The sequence below is a fragment of the Myotis nattereri genome (assembly GCF_964212035.1).
Source record: "Myotis nattereri genome assembly, chromosome: 5".
In the NCBI taxonomy this organism is placed as follows: domain Eukaryota; kingdom Metazoa; phylum Chordata; class Mammalia; order Chiroptera; family Vespertilionidae; genus Myotis; species Myotis nattereri.
Window position 1 is genome coordinate 48694060 of NC_138080.1, and position 22839 is coordinate 48716898.

At 36.8% G+C, this 22839-nt stretch overlaps 1 protein-coding gene across 2 annotated transcripts in view; it reads right to left on the minus strand.

Moving 5' to 3' along the window:
- The window catches only part of FSTL5 (follistatin like 5), a 594131-nt gene that overhangs the window by 522188 nt on the left and 49104 nt on the right, over positions 1-22839 (minus strand). The window lies entirely within an intron of this gene.

Below are 22839 nucleotides of genomic sequence, written 5' to 3' on the forward strand. Positions count from 1 at the left end.
CTGCCCTCCCCTGCCAGCTATCTTGTGGCTGTGGGTGCTGCCATCTTTGAGGGTGGGGCAGTCAATTAGTATATTCCCTTCTTATTGGCTGTGGGTGCCTCCATCTCTGAGTGTGGGGCAGTAAATTAGCATATTCCCTCCTTATTGGCTGTGGGTGCCACCATTTTTGAGGGTGGGACAATAAATTAGCATATTCCATCCTTATTGGCTATGACACTGCCATCTTTGAGGGTGGGGCAGTCAATTAGCATATTCCCTCCTTATTGGCTGTGGGCGCCACCATCTTTGTGACATCACTAGGGTAATTAGTATATTTCCTCTTTATTAGATAGGATATTCAAATTATATATATTTCATGGAAACATATATATACTTTATACATATATGCATAACTTATACTTATGTAACTTTATATATGTATATCTTATACATATATGTCTATTTTATTCAAATATATGTATATTTTATGCATACATTGTAAAATTTTAAAGTATTAAAAATTCTATACATATTTGATAATTCTACATTATCTCTTCATATAATCTTATTACATATAATTTCTAAGTTAAACATATATTTGTACTTTTTAAACTGAACTTTAGTTCATACAGGAAGCAAAAGCTCTAATTTAATTTTTTAAGGAAATGGACCAGACATCTGCAATTTTATATGTCCCAGATGATTCTGAAAATCTGTCAATATTTAATTTTTTAAATTCTCACCCAAGGACATATGGAGAAAGAGAGAGAGAGGGAGAGAGAGAAAAACATTGATTGGCTGCCTTCCATTCATGCCCCCGACTGGGGGCTCAAACCTGACATTCAGGTATGTGCCCAGATCAGGAATTGAACCGGCAACCTTTCGGTGCACAGGATGATGTTCAACCAATTGAGACACTCTGAGCTGGCAATCTGTCAAGATTTATAACCACTATTTTAGAGGCCCTTAGAGTCACTATACAGCTATAATTCTTGAAGTATTCTTAAATCTTAAAAAGAAACAAGTCTGACAAATACAAAATATTTTTTCTGCAGGTTTATGCAATGTTTTACCATGAAGACACTAAATATGAGTTTTGTGTTGAAAGTCAATAGTAGTTGTTATCCTTTGTGGCAGGTAATAGGTAAAATTCCCAATAGATGATCATTTTCTTTGCTAGAAATCATTTTTCCTGGTTTATATTACTAATAACAGCAATAAAACAGTGATGGAAGTAATTTTGAAATTATTGTTAGGGACTGAATGTTTGTATCCCTCAATATTCATATGTTGATGACTAATCTCTGCTAATAACATGTAGACAGTCTAGTCATTTGGAGGTGCAGTGTTTGGTGGATAATGAGGTCATAAGAATGGAGTCCCATAAATGGGATCAGTGCCCTTATAAGAAAAAAACTGGGAGAGCTACTGTCCTCTTTGTCCCTTGAACATGTGGTGAAATAACAGGAATACTGCCATCTATGGACGAGTGAGAGTGCTCTCATCAGACATCAGATCTGCTGGCACCTTGATGTTTGAATTCCCAACCTTCAAAGTGTGATAAATAAATGGTTATGACTTAAATCAACCTATCTATGGCATCTATTATAGCAGCCCATACTGATTAATACTATCATTTTCCTAGAGTTTGAAAAGGAAAAAAGGAAGCTACATTAGCTTCATTTAGAAACTTGGTGATACTAGCAGTTGGCACATAATTCAAAAAATAGGTAAGCCTATGTCTTCCAGAAGCATAGGGGTCTATACCTTGTAGCTCAGGTAATTTTAGTAAACATCTAGGTTTAGCAAGTCTCTACAATCTACTAATATAAAAACCATGGGTGTTGTTCATCACCGCCTGAACCCCTGAGCTGCTACAAAGCGGAAGGAAGTCAGTCCTGCAGGGGTTGTCTTGGCAACAGCTGTGCCCTCCCCAAGCTGTATCCCTGAGCTGTTTCCAGCAAGGGCGGGGTTTGAGGCAGGAACCCGCCCTCGGAGCATGGACCCACTGAATCCTGGGTTGTTTTGCCAAGAGCTGCGCCCTCCCCAGCTGTTTCCCGTGTGGCCTGAGGGAAGAACCCACCCTCAGAGCACCAAGAGTGCCCAGCAAGCAGTCAATCCTGGGTTGCTGAGGTGGAGGCCACAGCCTGGTAGAACTCTGGGTCTCTAGCCCAACAGGAGGCATGGCCGACCTTCAAACCAGACCCTGACAGTAGAAAGGAGGGAGCCCCATTCCTTACAGAATCCGCTGTTGGATAACTTGCTGTCAGTGGCCTGTCAGCCAGGAATCCCATTCTCCTGCACCCTGGACCCTGACAGGAGGGAGGAGGGAGCCCCTTTCCTCACAGAATTGACAGGTGGCCAGTTTGCTGTCAGGGGCCTGCCAGCTAGCAATCCTATTCACCTGCACCCTGGCCCCTGACAGCAGGGAGGAGAGAATATGTTTGATGATTCCATTGATTCCACAGATGATGCTGAAAAAGAAAATTTTCCCATAGAATTTCTTAATCGTATTACTCCTTCGGGAATGCCGGGTCATAAATTAAAATTGAAAGTGGGTGCAATCATCATGCTATTGAGAAATCTCAATTGTAAATGGGGTCTTTGTAATGGTACCAGATTTATTATCAAAAGACTATGACCTAACATTATCGAAGCTGAAGTATTAACAGGATCTGCAGAGGGAGAGGTTCCAAAAATTAATTTGTCCCCATCTGACACTGGCCTCCCATTTAATTTGATTCCACGATGGTTTCCCGTGATGCAAGCATTTGTGATGACTATTGATAAATCATAAGGACAAACTCTAGACAAAGTAGGCATATTCCTACCTGAACCTGTTTTTGCACATGGTCAGTTATATGTTGCTTTCTCTTGAGTTTGAAGAGCATGTGATGTTACAATTAAAGTTCTAAGTACTTCATCACATGAAAAAATTAGTCAAGCACTTTGAAAGTGTTTTCACTCTTAATGTGGTGTACAGGGAGATATTAGAATAAGTTTAATCACTTTATTAGTCATTGTTTGCATCACTGTTATTTTTATATCATGTTTTTGTTGTTTTCATATCATGTTTTTGTCATTTTTATATCATGCCTATGTTGTTGTTCTACCCTTTTGTTACTGTTTATTTATTAATAAATAAATGTTATATTTATTTATAATATATAATATTTATTTATTATATATATTTATATAATATATTATATATATTATATATAATATATAATGTATTATATATAATAGTAATATATAATATATATAATATATAATATTTATTTATTATAATATATTTATAATAATATATTATTATATTATTTTTATATACATTTTACTAATTTCCTTTTATCTCTCACACTTCTATTATAGAGAAAGGGCAAATAGCAATATTGAAATATCTTTGCTAATTAATTCCCTTTTTTTAAAAAATATATTTTATTGATTTTTTACAGAGAGGAGGGGAGAGGATACAGAGTTAGAAACATCAATGAGAGAGAAACATCGATCAGCTGCCTCCTGCACAATCCCCACTGGGGATGTGCCCACAACCAAGGTACATGCCCTTGACTGGAATCGAATCTGGGACCCTTGAGTCTGCAGGCCGATGCTCTATCCACTGAGCCAAACCAGTTAGGTGCCGGGAGCTGGTCCATGCTTGCTGTTTCAAGGGACCTGGCATATATGGCATACTGTTCTTAATATGTTTGCTCACCTTCTTGGCACTATGTGTTTTAACCAAGGTCTCTGAGAAAGGTTGTTTCCCCAGGTAGGGATTTTCCCCTGAAGTTAGGGAGGGAATAAAACCTCTTAACTAAGTGCCAGGTGGGTAATTAATCACTTTAACTAAGAACAATCATGCTTAAGCTACATAATCTTTACTCACTGGAATGGAGATAAGAAACGCCCTAACCTTTGAAATAGAGATTGATAGGATTGGAATCAACTGGTATAAATACAGATGTAAGAAGACAGAACGAAGAGAGACAGAAATTGGCACAGAACCTACACAGAACGTTCTCTAGAGACAGAAGAACTTTGCTGGAGAGAACATGGCAAAAGATCCTGGACAGAAACTGGCCTCAGAACCTAGAGACAGAACCTAGGGAGAGAACATGGCAAAAGATCCTGGACTGAACCTGACTACAGAAATTGGCAAGAGAACCTGACTAGAACCTGGTGACTGAACCTGGCTGGAGAACCTGGACAGAACCTGGCTGGAGAACCTAGCGAGGAAACATGGCTACAGAACCTGGCTGGAGAACCTGGAGAACCTGGCTGGAGAACCTAGCAAGAGACCATGGACACAGAACCTGGCTGGAGATCCTAAACAGAACTTCACTGGAGATCCAGACCAGAACTTGGCTGGAGATCCTGGCTAGGCTGCTGATCAACTGAACACTGTCTCCATGTCCTTCCTTCTTCGCCGACTCCGTCCACACCTTTGGGGACCCCTGGACCTGCTGGGGTTGGACCCCGGCAGTTAGGGCAATTAATTCCCTTTAAATGTGCACAAATTTCATGCACCGGGCTACTAGTTAATAATAATAACATTATAAGAAAAATAAGATATTCACAAGTTGAATATTAAGTAGCACTTAACACTAGAAGGCACTAGGAGTGCAGGTGGGAAAACATGGCAGTAACATAAGACTTTGGTGTTCCAATTAATACAAATGAAAACCACCAACCCTGTCAGTGTGCCTCAGTGGTTGAGCATCCAGCCATGAACCAGGAGGTCATGGTTTGATTTCTTATCAGGACACATGCCTGAGTTATGGCTTGATCCCCAGTAGGGGGCATGAAGGAGGCAACTAACTAATGATTCTCATCATTGATATTTCTACCTCTCTCCCTCTCTCTTCCTCTCTCTGAAATCAATAAAAGCACATTTTAAAAAAAGAAAACCACTGAAGTATGGCAGTGCTCTTTATTTATTTATCTATTTATTTATTTATTTTGTTTGTTGATTTTGTCATTGCTTTATTATGTTCAGCTAATTCTTCACTTTTGGAAAATTTGGACTAGACTAAAACTACTAGGTCATTCAAAATGCCAGTTCAAAAATCCAAAACTTCTCTTAGATAAAGTATCATGCTTTCCAGTGGCAGGCCATCTTTCAGAGAAATGTTTTCTATAGTAAAATCTTGTTTTGCTAATTATCAGAAAACATTACAAAAAGAAAATGTTGAATTTAATCCTAGTAGGGTCTGAGGATAGAAGCTGCTTCAATGTCCTATCTTAAAGACTACAATTATGCAATACCATATCTAAGAGACTTTTATATTAAACTAGAGGCCCGATGCACAAAGTTCATGCAAGGGCCTCGGCCCTCAAAGCCCCAGCTTCGTCCAAAGGCCATCCGGAAGGACATCCAGAAGGTCGTTTGGGCTGTCCAGTCTAATTAGCATATTATGCTTTTATTATTATAGATTATTATAAATAATTAATTAGGACCTTTGTTGTTTATAATAGGTACAAAATCTATGTGAAGTTTAAATTGATAGTCACTGTTTCCTTACATGTCAAAAGAGGAATATATCTCCAGAAAATCTTAAACTATAAAGTTATGGGATTTGTTTATCATTAGGGTAAATTCATAATTGAAGAATGACTTTTTCTGAGTCAGATATTGCATATTAAGTTCCATTGTATTATACTTTCACAAAGGGACTTAGTAAGAAATTTTGGAGCCTGAATTGTAGTATTTTTTCATTGAAAGATAAATACTCAGTCATTTAATCATACTGAAATTATTCTACTCAACATTTGTCAGCAGCAGCAATAATATATCATCTGCTCACATCTCATTTCTTTCCATCAATGTAGACAAAAGGAAGATCTGGAATTAAGATAATTCCTAAAAGCAACTCTGAAATATTTTATAAAAACAGATATGCTGGCACAAACACTTTGAAATTACATATTCAAGTTAAATATATGGCAGCCCTATGACCTCACAATTATACTCCAAGAGAAATGAATGTACATGTCTAATAAAAGGCATGCACAAGAAAGTCACAATAACCCCCAAATGAAAACAATTCAAATATCTATCAATAGTGGAATGCGTAACCAATTGTTATTTTTGTGTAATAGGATATTGCAGAGTAATAAAAACAACACATTTCTGCCACCTTCAACTTGAACATTGTTAGCTTCAAGAGAATCCCAAGTCCTCTGGTGTGTGCAGCAGAAATAATTCTAAAAGCCACTAGAGCAGAGTTTCCCGAATTGTGTTTCCCAGAACATCAGAAGGTATTCAAAAATTTCAATAGTCCATTTAGTTGGGAAATTCTAGGTTAAGCAAAGTTTAGAATATTTCTCGGGCTTTAATATACTTTTGTGCATTGTGGATTTCCACAGAAGCATAATAGGCAGTTTTCTCCAAATGACTTGGTCATTAGAATCCATTTTCAGCAGAACATTTCAGAGAAATAATGTTCTCAGGGGCAATGAATATAGTCTTCTCTGTGGTGAATAAGAGACTTTATTATAACCTTCAAAAGGACAAAAATTATAAGATTTTGAGGAACAGTTACCAAAGAGAGGAACATTGAACACAACAATAGGTTCTGAAGTATAGCTTAAAAAAATTATTTATGTTTTAAAGGAGGTGCATTTTATTATACAGTAAAGGACTTAAATAATGGCTGGGATTTCACAGTGAGAATTTCAAAGGTATTGTGTTTCGGGGAAAACATATTGCTATTTGGAATATTAAGTATTGAAGAAAAGTTTCTATATGGGAGTTGTAAATCCAGTAGACTTGGTAGAAATATACTTGTGATGGAAATATTTCTACATATAATACCTATCTATCCTACATATATATAAGTCCTATGATAGAGTGCTTTAAACAAATATATCAGAGAAGATATTAATGTGTTAGGTCCCCATCTACTCTTTATTAGGAAACAGAATTTTATTCCAAAATCTATTATTACTTGATTTTGAAACTTGGGCACATAACAATTAGGACCTAAATTTTTATTAGCAAAATGAAGGTATTAGACATATAGACAGATAAGGTACATTTTAACTTTAACTTTCACTAATGCTTTTGTAACAAATGTATAAATAAATACAATTATACTTCTAAAACATTTAATTCATCTCCGAGAAAGGGGTGTTATTTATCCTTGATGCTTAAAATATATATTTAGTTTTAGCTACTCTTTATCCTTTCGAGATAATTTGATTTTTGAAACTAGCTAAACCATTTGAAATCATAATTCTCAAAATTACTAGGTAATTGAGACCACTCAGTCCCATAATTTAATTTTTACTAAGCAGCAGAAATATTTTATTCAAACACATTTTATGAATCAAAATATATCAAAAATAAATCAGAGATGCTCTAGGTGAAGTGGGAGTAGAATCAAAATGCTTTTTGCTTAACTTTCTGCTTGCCTTCCATTTTCTTATATTATTATTTTTTGTTGTCATTGTTATACCCATGTACTAGTAACCTTAAAGCTAAGAATAAAATAGAATAGAAACTAGTAATCTGGTGCAGTAACTCACAGATGCCTGCATACTAGTACTCTGTTAGGATCTTCAATATTTGATTAATGTATGTTCCCCATTTGTAGGAAAGAAATAGTTCTGTGAACAAGCAAGGTAGCCTTAAATTCTTTTCAATATAATATTGTTTAAATATAACAAGCTTAGTAAGAGTTGTAAAATGTATTCACATATATCTCTTAAGTATCTATCTATAAATCCAAAATAAAATCTATATATATAAAAGGGTAATATGCAGGTGTTCTCATGGGAGTTCGACCAGGAGATTGGGAGTTCTATCGCTCGCTATGATGTGTGCTTACCGCCAGGGGGCAGCGCAGAATGAAGGAAGGCCCCGGGTGGTAACTGGAAGCCAGGGAAAGGAGGCCCCAGCCAGCAGCAGGAAGGCCCCGATCAGGACTGATTGCTGGCCAGACCTAGGGACCCTACCCATGCACAAAGTTCATGCAGCAGGCCTCTAGTCCAAATATAAAAAACTAACACAATTTAATTAAAATGGAATTGGTACAGAAAATAGTATTTTGTTGAAACTATATTAACACTTGCCACATACCTACCTTACCAATAGAAATGTAGAACTTAGTAGAATGAATCTCTTTTATTTTCTTATTTTTCAAAAATGAAATAGTACTTTATTTTAAAGACTTATTAAAACTCTAATACAATGCAATAATACAAGATAATTTCTTTCACTACAATAGTTGTATGTTCTTTCGCTCTTTCCTTTCCTAACTGAAGTCTTAATTCCTTCTTTTCAATGTTATTTCTACCATTTCTGGTCTGCATATCATTAATCCTCTCAGAGAAGTGAGTTATAGAGATGATATACCAGGGAAATACTGTTTTAGACCTTAAATTGGGTGTGACTGATTAACTTTAGCAGCTCAAACTAATTGCTATAGATGAATGCCTATTTTTAACAATGAAACATCAGTAAAATAAATATGGTGCTTTAGAATAAAATATATTAATTCTAAATATATACATGATAGAAATATATAATATATAAATATACATACATATATCTTCAGATATATTATAATAAAATATAGCATTATTTTAGTCATATCTAATTTGCATTAGAAGTTATACCTTTTAATTACTATTTAAACATTCAAACTTTTGCCCAAATGTGGACTTATTTTATTGTCTTCATGATGTTTTTTAAAAAATCTCATCAAAGAGGCTAACAGTAACTCTATATTGTTTGAAATTTTACAATGACATAAATATTTTCATAAATAATTATATTTCTCTGAAGCACCTATGAAAAAATAACGCACTTAAACAACTGAATTAAAAAATTACAATAGTACTCTCTTCGGCAGCACATATACTAAAATTGGAATGATACAGAGAAGATTAACATGACCCTGCACAAGGATGAAACACAAATTCCTGAAGCATTCCATCTTTTAAAAATATATTACAAATAATGGGCAAAATATTTGAACAGATAAATCACAAAACAAAATTTGTAAATAACCAGTATACAATGATCATCAAGGAAATTCAAATAAACACTATATTGGATACCAACCTTCAGAATGGCTAAAATTAAAAACATAGAGAACAGAAAATATTACAAAAATGGGAAATAACTGAATATTTCATGCATTACTGCTGGGAAGATAAAATTATATACCTAATTCAGAAAAAAGTTCTGGTAATTTCTTATTTAAGAATACTGCTGCTAGTTATTGACCCATAGGAAATGAGAATATATACCCCTCCCTCCAAAAAAAGTCTTAAACAAGTATGCAAGTATGTTCATAGCAGCTTTATTTATGAAAGTTTCAACAGGTTTCTATCAATAGAAATATGGATTAAAAACAAAGCTAAATAATGTGGCATATTCATATGGAGGGATACTAGTCACTAATAATAGGGAATAAACTATTGAGAGACACAATAACAAAATGAACTAACAAGCAAAATAGGCACTAACTCAGAGAGAGCAGGCTGACAGCTGTCGGGGCTGGGCATTGGAAGGCTGGGTGGGGGTGGGGTGGTGGGATTGAGAAAAAAGAAAAAAGAGAGAGAAAAATGCTCATGGACATGGACAACAGTATGTGATTGCTGGGAAGAGCAGGGTGAGGAGAAGTGGAGTAGGGTATAGAGCGAATAAATGGTGATGGAAAGAGATGTGACTTGGGGTGGTGAACACACAATACAGAAAAATAAAATATGAGATAGGTAATTCCCCTCAAAAGTTTCCTAAACCTTCCCACAACTAAGAAAAATGTTTACAATACTTTAAAATATGTATTTTTAATATGTATGTTGTTATATTTTGCGTTTATTTGTTTTAGTATTGTTTATTTGTAGTATTGTCAGAACTCTTGCTTTTTTGAGGTCTTTATGGAAGACTTATAGAAACTTAACTGATAAAATATGCTGAGAAACTATGTAAATTGGGCTAGAAAATAGAACTATAGTCTTTTGAAATTTTATATTACTTGGCTCTTCCAATGACTGACCTTAATTTAACTTATAAATCTTTTTAAAAATTCAAATAACTGAGGTCATTAAGAAATTTATCAAAATAAAGAAAAATTTTAAATGATTGAAAGATCTCATAGACATCAAAAATGATAAATACCATAAACAACTCTATGCCTACACATTCAATAATTTAGATGATATATTCGAATTCCTTGAAATACACAATCTACCAATACATGAAAAGAAATAGACAATATGAAGAGATCTATGTATGTTAATGAAATGTTATCAATAATCAAAACAAAAAGTCCCACGCCCACCCTGATGGGTTCACTGGTAAATTCTACCAAACATTTGAGGAAGAAATTATACCAGTTCTTTATAATCTATTCTAGAAGATAGAAGCAGAAAAAATACTTCCTAAATCATCCTATGAGGCCATCATTACCCTAATATCAAAACCAAAGACATTACAAGAAAACTAAATACCAATATCTCATGTGAATATAGTTGCAAAAATCCTCAATAAAATATTAGCAAATGGAATTTTAAAATGTATAAAAAGAATTATGCACCATGAACAAGTGGGATTTATAACACCTATGCAAACTGATCCAACATTAAAAAATTTAATAATGTAATCCATCACATCTGTAGGCTAAAAAAGAAAAATCACATGATCATATCAACAGATGCAGAAAAAGCACTTGACAAAATTCAACACCTATTCATGACAAAAACTCTCTCCATCTAAAACAAACAAAACAAAAATACCTACAGCTAATGTTACACTTAAGGGTAAAGAACTAGAAGCCTTAGAGCAAATATCAAAAACAAGGCAAAGGTATCTTCTCTGACCACTCCTGTTCAACATCATATCAGAAGAATTAACTAATGCAATAATGCAAGAAAAGAAAATAAAACATATGCAAATTGGAAAGAAAGAAAACTGTCTTTGCTTGCAGATGACAACTATGTCAGAAATTTGAGAGATTTGACGTAACTCCTAGAACCAATACGTAATTTACAGCAAGTCTGCAAGAGAGCTGAAAATGTGTGTCCACATAGAAATGTGCACACAGGTTAATATACAGAAATAAATAAAATGTCCTTTATACTAGCAATGAGCAAGTTGAATTTGAAATTGTAAACACAATGCCATTTTCATAACCTCCCCAAAATAAAATCTGTAAGTATAAATCTGACAAAATATGAAGATGTATATGAGGAAAACTATCTAAACTAATAAAAGACAAATATGCAAATTGACCGGTACTTTGTTATGCCTTAAGCCACGCCCACCAGCCAATCAGAGCGACTATATGCAAATTAACCCAACCAAGATGGCGGCTGGCAGCCACATTGCTACAGCAAGCAGGAGGCTTGGTTGCTCCAATGATGGAGGAAGCCAAGCTTCCCGGCTGGCTCTGAGCAACACTCAAAGCAACAAAGTTTCAATTATAGAAGGTAAATAAACCCCAGATTAAAATTTTTAAAAAAAGGAATGAAGGAGAGGCTGGGAGCTTCCGTCGCTGGGGGAAGGGGGGCTTGGCCAACCTGAAAACGGCCCTCAGCCCCTCACCCAGATTGACCAAGCACCCCAGTGGGGACCCTCCCACCCTAAAGGGGGTGTGGCCAGCCTGAAAACAGCCATCAGCCCCTCATCCAGGCTGGCCAGGTACCCAAGCAGGACCCCCACCCTGATCTGGGACACCCTTCAGGGCAAACCAGCTGGCCCCAATCCATTCACCAGGCCTCTATCCTACATAATATAAGGGTAATATGCAAACTGACCCAAACAGCAGAAGGACTGGGAATGACTGGTCACCATGACACACACTGACCATCAGGGGGCAGACGCTCAATGCAGGAGCTGCCCCCTGGTGGTCAGTGCACTCCCACAGGGGGAGTTCTGCTCAGCCACAAGCCAGGCTGATGGCTGCCAGTACAGCGGTGGTGGTGGGAGCCTCTCCCGCCTCCTCAGCAGCACTAAGGATGTCCGACTGTAGCTTAGGCCTGCTCCCTGCTGGCAAGTGGACATCCCCCGAGGGCTGCCGGGCTGCCAGAGGAATGTCTGATTGCCAGCTTAGTCCCAATCCCCTGGGGAGCGGACTTAAGTCAGCAGGTGGTCATCCCTTGAGGGGTCCCAGACTGCGAGAGGGCACAGGCCGGGCTGAGGGACACCCCCCACCCTGAGTGCACAAATTTTTGTGCACTGGGCCTCTAGTGTACTCTATAAAAACAGTCTATTAAAACATCCAGAAAGAGAAAAGAGACCCCTACCTCAAGAGAAAACAAACCACATTGCCAGCATTTCTGATAGCATAGGTAAGCAAACTTCTAGCAGCATATTTAATAAAGCATTTCTGTTGGATGTTTCCACTCATTGGTAGTATAGTGATTGACAGCCCACACAGCTGGTAAACTTGCAATCACCTTCAGACAACCTGGCGGTTACTTCAACGTTGTAACTAAGCATGTGTTTCTAGTGCCTAGCCCAGCAAATATACTTAGTCACCCCCATTTATTTTCCTGTCGTCTAGGGCCTATAAAGCAAACTTTGCACTGGCTCTCCCTGAAGCATTGTCCCCTGGTTGCACATTTAAATAAGGTCTTGAAAAGTGTTTTCAATCAATTCATTTGAGATGTTTGCTTCACTAATAATCACAGGCAAATCAATATGTGCATTTAAGGACTCAATTTGAATTATTTTGCTCAGTGCCTTGTGTGTAGTAGGTACTTAATAAATATTTGTTGAAATAATGTCTGAACATACCCTTTTGTTGATAAAAACTGAACTTAAAGAAAAGCCTTAATTTAGGGGGCAGTGTGTTAAAGAAAAAGAGAACTGTTCTGGAAGACAGGAAATCAAATCTTAGCTGAGCAACACCTAGCTGCGTGACCTTTACCAAAGAACTTTGCCTTGTTTTTGTTTTGTTTTATTTTGTTTCCCTAGGTTCTCAGTTTTCTAATCATATATATATATATATATATATATATATATATATATATATATATAGAGAGAGAGAGAGAGAGAGAGAGAGAGAGAGAGAGAGAGAGAATTTTCTATTGTCGTGTGGCTCCAAAAACACTAACTCTCAGTTTACATAGAGGGGAACTGATGCCAGCAATCAGCAGTGAGTTACACTAGTTAAAAACAATACCTATCTTTTCAGTTGTAGCTTATATACTATAAAGTTCTTATCTCTTAACCATGCTAAATGTCAAGCTCATAAATCAGGATATTTCTTTCATCTATAATACAGAGCTTTGCTAATTGAATTCACAATAGAATTTTAATAATAAAAGATATACAGGACAACTTATAATTAATTTATACATTGGAGTAGTGAATGCAAATGCTAGATTGCCAATGCATTAATATTAATGATTAGGTAAATGTATTTTTACTTAATTCATGTGTTCAAAACAACCACACTTTTATATTTTGATTATGCCTTAGCTTAACACACTTAATTAATGTAGATTTGGGTGAATTAATAGTTTGTTTTTCTTTAGCAAACTGATATGATCCAGCACTATCCTTCCCAGAGACATGGTGAGAAAATATAAGCATACTTAAACACAAGAAGGCTTTCTTTGGAAGTCAATCAAAAGAAAATGAACAGTAAAAAAATATATATATATATATTTGTCTAGGTCTTAATATTCTGGTGCTTCTGCATTAGTAAAAGCATCAGGGACTCTTCAGGGAAACAAATCAAACTATATATTTTTTCAACTATCAAGGTCATTTTTGTTTTTAATTACTGAGTTGGGTATGAGGAGGCTCTGTGACTTGGGTCACCTAAAAATCCATATTCCAGTGGTGGGAGCATCATATTTGCCCACACCTAGGAAAGAGCTAGAGTTTTCTGGAATCTGACAAGCCTGACTTTAATTTACTAAATGAATTTTTACTTTATTTGACTACTTTGTCATATTTTTTTTTAAAAAAATAGATGTAAAGAGAATGCTAATGCATCACATTTTTAACATTTCAAAACTTCAAATCTTCACCAGAAAGCAGCTGTATATTTTCTAAATTACAGCCACTTTTAAAGCTTTAATGAAAGTGTTTTAAAGTAGTGTCAAAAAGGTATACAGGAGCATCATTTTTGCATACCATCTTACACATCTGCAGTAACTGTACCACTTTGAGATCCATTCTCAAAGGGATCAAATGATTATCTGTAGTAGATCCTTATCTTAACGATTTTACAAGTCAGACACATCCTGATTCAGTCCACAGCGTGCTAATTTTACCCATTAGAAAATATACCCTGTTTTGAAGGAATAAACATGCATCCAGCTTGTTCAATGGTCAAGAAAACTTCTTTTTTCTCTTAAAGTTCTTGAATGGACAAAGTTAACCAGGAAACAGGTAGGAGGGAGCTATCATCATGAAAACTTTTCTAAGTTTCCAAATCAACTTTGAAACCCACACAGCATTTAGTTTTGGCGTTTGGCAAATTTAGTGGCAATTCCGCCCTCCATTCACTGTTAACGGTGGTACTCTCAACGTGTTTGGGAGACAGTCTTCCATGGGTCCCTCATGTTTCCACATCCCATGAGCAGAGTCACTGACTGAAAACTGCTCTGGAATATCTGTTCAAAAATGTTTGTACAGTAAACAGCATTGGAACATAAAAATAATGTCTCCCTCTGGAACTAGGGCAAGTGCATTTACAACCTTAGAAAACAGAGACTGTATCTTCATTCAGAGCAGAGGGCAGGACTACTTGCTATCCAGTCTGATAAAGAACATGCTTTCTTCTTGTGCAACGAATGGGCATCCTTACCGCCCATACAATAGAACTGGCATCCTTCAACTCATAGATCTCTCATGTAACTTACTCATGGTGTGTGCTGTTACTACCTGGTGCTCTTTGCTTCGGGCTCCAGGAAATAGCTTAAACTCTGGCTACTGCTATGAGCAATAAACCATCTTTTATCTCTGACCCAGGAGTCTTGTGTCTTCTGTCACTGTTCATGAAACTATGTATGACAGGCTACCATACTAGCTTACAAATAGTATGCTATCTTTCACACCATTCACACTGAAACAAAGGTTACTCACAGATTTCTCTATCCTACTAGTTTTTGGAAGGTGAAATAGAACCAGAGAAGCTTAAAATAGCCCCTTGTCAAGAGAATCATCATTATAATATAGAACATCCCTTTTAGGCATTTAGGTTGAGAATTATAACATTAAGAAAGTATCTACATCATGGGTAATGTAAATGCAGGGCATTTCTGATCAAAAGAGTTTAACAGCCATATTTGTGTTTTGATTTTTGCCTGGGACTCTTAAAAAAATATTGAAGTATTTTTGTTAAAACTCATGAAATTTCTTGGATTCATTCTTCCTAGTTATAAAGAATTTAGAACTATTATGTTCTCTTTGATGTTATTAACCTCAGATTCCAATTTTTAAATTATTCTTCAATAGTTCTTGCACAATCTCAAAATGAGGACTGGATGGGATACATTATTACTGGGATCTCATTTCTCAGAAAAATATTTTCAAAAATATTCTTTTTTTCAAAAATAACTTACTCTATTAGAAAACCATTTGAGATGTATTAATAATATTCAGACACTATGATATATGCAGAATAAATATATCAACATACAGTAATTAGTACATTCCTTAACATTTAATTAATTGATTTTTCCCATGATCCCCTTTACTCCTGTCTTCACCACCAATTTTGCTCTTAAATAATAGTCTGAATTGCTTCCTGAGCTGTGAAAAGACATATGACTATTTTAAAGGCCTTCCCTTGAGCATCCTTGAAGCAGTCAGATATTTCAGATGGAATGGCACCAATTTCCCTCAGTCAGGAAATAATGCCCCCAGGTTTGCCTGAAGGTTCCCAGCCTCTAAGCAGTCATGGCTTTGATGGCTTGTTTAATGTTTGTCTCCTTCCCTAGAGTTGTCTCTTGCCACTCTTCATGAATCCACATCTACCTTTTTTTAAATACTAAGAGTAAAAATCACCTCCCACAAATGACATTTGAATTACACTGTATTACTGTGCATAGTGACACTCTCTGGACTTATTAAACCAAGCAAACTCTTTGGCCCACTTGTAACTACTCTCACAGGTAAGCAATTCGATTTAGGTAGTAAAGGAATCATGAGGCCATTTTTGTTTGCAGGAGTAGCTCTGCATTGTAAAGCTAGACATAGTGTTCTCCAGTCACATAAAAATGTCAGCATGTTAAGTTCTTTAAGTGGTCCCAGTAGGTATTGTCAAAGAGCATTCCTACTGTCCTAAGATTTTTCCCTCAAGCGTGACTTTGATGATGGTCTTCAGCAAGCAATGTAGCAGTGTGATCAGTACAGCAGGTAAGAAAAGGGATGTAAGATACGGTACCAACCCTGACAGGATTTATAGTCAGTCAATGAAAGTATATGGTAATAAGCTGAAATATTAATACACACATATTACAGGGTTATAAAAACAATAGGAAGTTAAATTGGGATGGGAAATTATGACCCAGAAAAAAAATAGAAGAAATAAATAATCCTATCTAATAAAAAGACAATACGCTAATTGACTGCCCCACACTCAAAGATGGCAGCACCCACAGCCAATAAGGAGGAAATATGCTAACTGACTTCCCTGACCTCAAAGATGGCGGCACCCACAGCCACAAGATGGCAGCGCCCAGTGCCCTCAGCCCTGCCAGGTCAGCAGGCGCGTGGCAAGGCCAAGCCCACCCTCAGGCCCGAAGCACAGGCAAGTTTTGGATGGCGGCTGCCCAGCCACCAGGGCCGCCCGAGGCTCAGGTAACCAGGGCCGGCCGAGGCTTGTGCTGCAGGCAGTGGCAGCAGCAGAGGTGTGATGGGGCCATTGCTTTCCCCTGATTGCCAGGTCGCCTCCCACCCCTGAGGGCTCCCAAACTGTGAGAGGGGGCAGGCCAGGCTGAGGGACCCCCCTCCAGTGCATGAATTTTCATGCACTGGGCCTCTGGTGTTTATATATGTGTGTGTGTGTGTGTGTGTGTGCGTGTGTGTGTGTGTGTGTGTGTGTTTATATATATATCTCCCTATTATGAAAATAGACCGAACAACAGAACAACCAAAAAAACCAAATAACCGGTCACTATGATGTGTGCTGACCACCAGGGGGTGCATGTGGAACATGGTGGACATTGGCAGTAGCAGGATGGTGAAGCAGATGAGCAGGAGTGCCAGATCAAGGTGGGGCACCAGTGGCTGTCATCGGGGTGAGCTTCTGGTGATTACTGAAAATTCTTTGCTCCTGCACACTGCGGTCCCACCGGGCACTCACACCTGCTGCCAGTGCCCACACCTGCTGCTGGCACCAGCACCGCTTGCACACACTGCCGAGGCCAGCACCAGCCCCAATTGCTCAGCGCTGTCAGTGGGTGTGAGTGGTGGCTGCCAACCTGATCGCCCTTCAGGGTTACTCCACCCCCCCCCCCCGATCCTGAGGGGTGATCAGGGCTGGCAGCCGCCTCTTGCATCCTCTGCCAGCGATGGCCCCGCTTGCACCTGCTGCCAGTGCTGGAGCCACCACTTGCACCCACTGCCAGTCCCTGGTACTGGTCCCTATCACTTGGTGCCATCAGCAGGTCCAAGTGGCAGCTGCTGGCCCCAGTCATCCCTGAGGGCCCCCTGTTCCTGAGGGGCAAATGGGGCAGCAGCCACAGCTTGCACCCGCTGCTGGCGCCAGACCCAATCGCTCCGCGCCATCAGTGGGCATGAGCGGGGCCAGCGCCGTCAGCACGTGGGAGCGGCAGCGGCAGGAATGAGGCTGCCAGCAGATAGGGGCCAGGGGCTTTGACAGGAGGGGATAGGCGGAGGCGCAGACAAAGGGCCAAGACCTGCCCCTGTACCCACCACAGCCTCACAGCCCATAGTTCCTTTCAGGGTGCACGAAATCATGCACTGGGATCCTAGTAGAGAATAAAACAGTAATAACATCCCAAAGAGTGGAAGTGAAACAGAAAGTCAAGATGGTACAGCGAAAGGAGCCCAGGATTTGTGATTAGGTGATATGAATTTAAATTCTAGTTCTGTCTTTATTGATGAGAATAGACTATGGTTATGTTGAGATAACAACTCCCAAATCTCAGTGGTTTAAAACAGAAGTTCTCCCACCCCACCCACCTCCCCTGCTCCTTTCACATTACAAGAGAATCACTAATTAACCACATGTTTGTTTCATCCTAGTTGTTTAGACTTGGGATATTTAAGTTGCCACTACCTTGATCAGATCCGTTTGCCATGCTGGAGGCAAAAGAGAGTTCAGGGAGATTTTACAGTGATAATGTTCAGCCCAGATGCATTGCATGGCAGTGCTCACAACTCATTGGCCAGAACTAGACACCAAGTCTCATCCAACCACAAAGCGTCGCACACAAAGCGACCAATTAATAAAATTCTTATTAATATGTGAACAGAATGAGGGAAGAATAGGAAATGTATGACCTATCGGTCAAATTACTACCAAAAGTATTCATCGGGTAATGTATGTATTAAATCCTGAATCCTGCTTCCTAATTTGCTCAGTATGTGAAATTAAATGATTACTAAACATTTGTGAACCCCAATTTCCTCAACTATAATACAGTAATAAAACTACTTACCACATAGGAATACTCAAAATTAAATGACCAAATGTATAGAATAAACCTAACAGAGAAGTTAACATATACTAAATGCCTAAGGAGATTAAGTTCTGTAAAGACCTCTCTGCAAACACCAATACTGCTGATGGTTCAAAATTTGGGAGACTTCAGAAAGTTCATTATTCATGCACATGACAATGAGACCAGCAGTTAAGCATCCCACTGAGTCTTCATGGAGAAGTTGGCCCTAAACCAGAACTACAGCAACAGTTAGCAGAAGACATTCATGTCAGTCTGGCTAAGAAATGGACATGGGAACACTGGTTGTGTGTATGGAGGGGCAGAGAGAACAATCTGAAAGAGCATTAGATGTTTTTTCTCAAGGTCAGTGTAATGCTGCTTTACCTTCATCATCCTCTTTATTTTTTTTGTGGTTCCTTTTCCCCGTCTCAGTGATTCTGTCTGTTCCCTCTCTTGTCCTTGGGAAAGTTACTTTAGTTCTCCGAGTTTTAATGATATCATTTGGATAAACAGAAATAACATTCCCTGTATCCCAAGACTATTTTAAGTTTCAACAATTAGTTTCAACATGAAAGTACCTAACACAATGTAAGTATGCACTGTTTACTTTAAAATAATAATAAATAAGATAACCATTTTGAGGAGTTGAATTTAGTGACTCTATTTTACAATTCTAGAGTGCTAATGAATTCCTGCATTTGATATTTCATAAATGCTTGTTGGAGAAACACATTGTATGAAATACATGGTTAGCTCTCTCAGACATATACTGTAGACTATAATTAAGATTTATATAATCAGAATGATGAATTTATGCTACTTGTGTTTATCTTGAAACACAAATATATTTTCAATCACACTTATGTGTATTTGTAAAACTGATAAATATGCACATGTATTTATATTTAGATCTACAATATGTCCATGTAATCTCAGAAGTCTCACATTTCACTTTTTGGTCCCAAGAAGGGATTCATTACACAGTTGGTACACAAATATTTGGTAAATATGAGGTCTATACATATTATTTGTTTAGATTCAATGTACTAAAAGTCCTCTGGGGAAAATATGGAAAATGGCTAATCAGAACTGGAGATTGATTTTATTGATTACCCATGTTTTAGTTGTCTAGTCAATAACTAATACTTAATATTAGTGAAAGATAATCCAAATAGAAAACCTCTTATGCATTACCTCAGTCTTACAGACATGTAGAATTTATATTTTTTGCAATTTAAATAAAACTATGTAGGCGAAAAAAAAATTGGAGGAAATTGTGTAACAATATTAAAATACTTTATATACAGTTTTAAAGCACTGTTTTGTTGATTTTACTCTGATTAAATGATAAAAAAATAAAATTATATCTAATTAATTTACTAATCATAATTAATGAAATAATTATAATGAACTAAATAATTATGTAGAATTCACTGCATTATACAAATACATGTATCATCCTAATTTGTCTTATTCTAGTCAGCAGATGGATTCATTCATTTCTTAGCTATTTGTTGAGTGTTTACCACCTGCCAAACACTGTTGTAGGTGCAGGAGTACAGCAAGATGTAGAGTAGTTTACAACCTAATGGAGCAAAACATTAAAAAAAAAATAAATCAATGAAATATTTATCTTGAGGAAGAGTGATGAGTTCTTTGGATGAAATTAGATATAAAAAGTTGGAGATAGGGAATGGTTATGGTTATTCCATTTTCAATTATGGTTTTGGAAAGCCTCAGCAATCAAGTGGCATATATGTCTAATTGCAATGAGAGTCAGTGGAAAAAAGGATGACCAGGTATTTCTAGAATCTAAATAATGAATGACACAGACAAAATAAAAGACTCTAAGGGGAAGGAAAGGTAGTTCCCAGTGGTCAGGTGGGAGTTGGGTGTGAGTGGAAACTATCTGGTGGTTCTTACAGGGGCTTGCACAACTCAGGATGCCTCTCTGTTCCTGTCAAATACACACTTCCACATGGTCACACACACACACACACACACACACACACACACACACACACACACTCACTCACAAAATGCCTTCTGTAGCTTAATTTCACTTCTCTCCCAAGTTGTTTCAAAAGTAAGTACCACCATGACGTTCTCTGTCTCTCTGTTTTAAATACCAGCAATCAAGTATTATTTCTAGTTAAAGACTCTCAGAGATTCAATTAAATAGTCTCTACTGTGTTCATGGCACAGGAATAACAGGATTAGAAAGTCATAGTTTTGACCTCAACATGCATAACTTAGGGCAGACACACAGTACAAAATAAATATTTATTGGGAATGTTGGAGTATGAGCCAATATGTTGTATTAACAATGTGTTTTGACAATATTCACAAAGGTGTTATTATTTCTAAGTATTGGGATAGGATAAAACTGATTATTAGTCCCTGAGGTGGAGGACATGAATAATAATTTAAAGATAGTGGAATAAGGTCAATCCTTTCCTTGTATTTACCCAGACCAGAAACTTTAAGAACATATTTACTTTTACATGTGACTAAATTTCTACAATGATATTTGGCATTAAAGTATACGTTTACATTTTTTCTTATTTTATTTTTTATTTTTCTGGCTATCAAACCTATCCTGAATGTTATCCCTAGCTAATTAATATATTTAAAAAATTTATGTATTCAGAAAAATCCTTAACATTTCTATGAATTTTGATTTATTTATAAGATGAAAACAGGTACATCTTCATAAGATTGTTTTGAAGATAAAATAATACAATTCAGATCTCAGCTTAGTGTCTGCCACATAAAAATCCCAGTAAAGCTTAGTCACTCTATTAAAATACTAGAGGCCTGGTGCACGAATTTGTGCAAGGGTGGGGGGTTACTTGGCCTGGCTGGGGATCAGGCAATTGGGGCCACTAGGGGCCGATCAGGCCATCTAGCCCAGTCCCAATCAGGGCTTATCAGGGCTGATCGGAGCTGGTCTGCCAGGGGCAGGGACTGTGGGAGGTTGGCTGTGGGAACGCACTGACCACCAGGGGGCAGCTCCTGCATTGAGCATCTGCCCCTGGTGGTCAGTGTGCGTCATAGTGACCGGTCGACCGGCTGTTTGGTCAACCAGTATATTTGGTCGACCAGTCTTAACGGTCACTTAGGCTTTTCTATAGAGAGATTATAATATTACGAAAGAATTTAGCAAATATATATATATATATATATATATATATATATATATATATATATATATATATATAATGTAAGTGCCAAAGATGTGTGTTGAATGTAAGGGAAAATTGATATATATTTATTTTATTTTATTTTTAAACTCTATTGTTGAAAGTATTACATAGGTCTTCCTTTTACCCCATTAACCTCTTCCCTCATGCTTCCCACTCAGGCCCTCACCACCCATTGTCTGTGTCCACAGGTTATGCATATATGCATACAAGTTCATTGGTTGATCTCTTCCTACCTACCCTCCCCTGCCTTCCCTTCTATGTCTCTGGGTCTATTTTTGATCATCAGTTTATTTGGTTCATTAGATTCCACATATGAGTGAGATCATGTGATACTTACCTTTCTCTGATTGGCTTATATGTTTATTTTGAAAGTTTTTTTAAGACAAGTAGTATAAGACATTTAAAAATATTTTTTCTCTCATAATTAGTATGTTTTTTGTCTTTTTCTACTTTCTATGTAAACCAAAATGTATTATAAACTTTTATTTGATTTAATATTTACTTAAGTTTGTTATTTATACTATCATGATCTGTTATTACAATAAAACCACTAGCTTAATTTATTATGAGTAATCTATGTAATTTATATTATAACTAAATGTCTATTTATTTTATACTTGAATATATTTAACGTAAAGAAGTATTTATTGCCAAAAACTATTTTTTATAAAATTAAAATGTTTCATTATTTCTACAAAAATGAATCCTTTACCAACCTATGTATTTCCCCATAGTATAAAAATCCTTTCTTAGTTTACCTTTATAACAAATTTAGGAACATAACACTTTTGCTTTAGTTTTACAAGTTTTAAACTTAAAATTAATGTGGACATAATCTGGTTGATTGAATCTTAACACATTTAATTATTTTATAAAACTATTACTACTTGTTAACTTTAATAATATATTTTTAAATGAGCCATCTCTATGCTTTATCAAAATTTTCAAAATTCTAAATTTATACAATTTTATAAATTACTACTATTTTATGTTTTAAAATGTATATTTTTCATAATATGAAAATTATATTCTGAAAGCATATTCTTAAGTAAGTGCT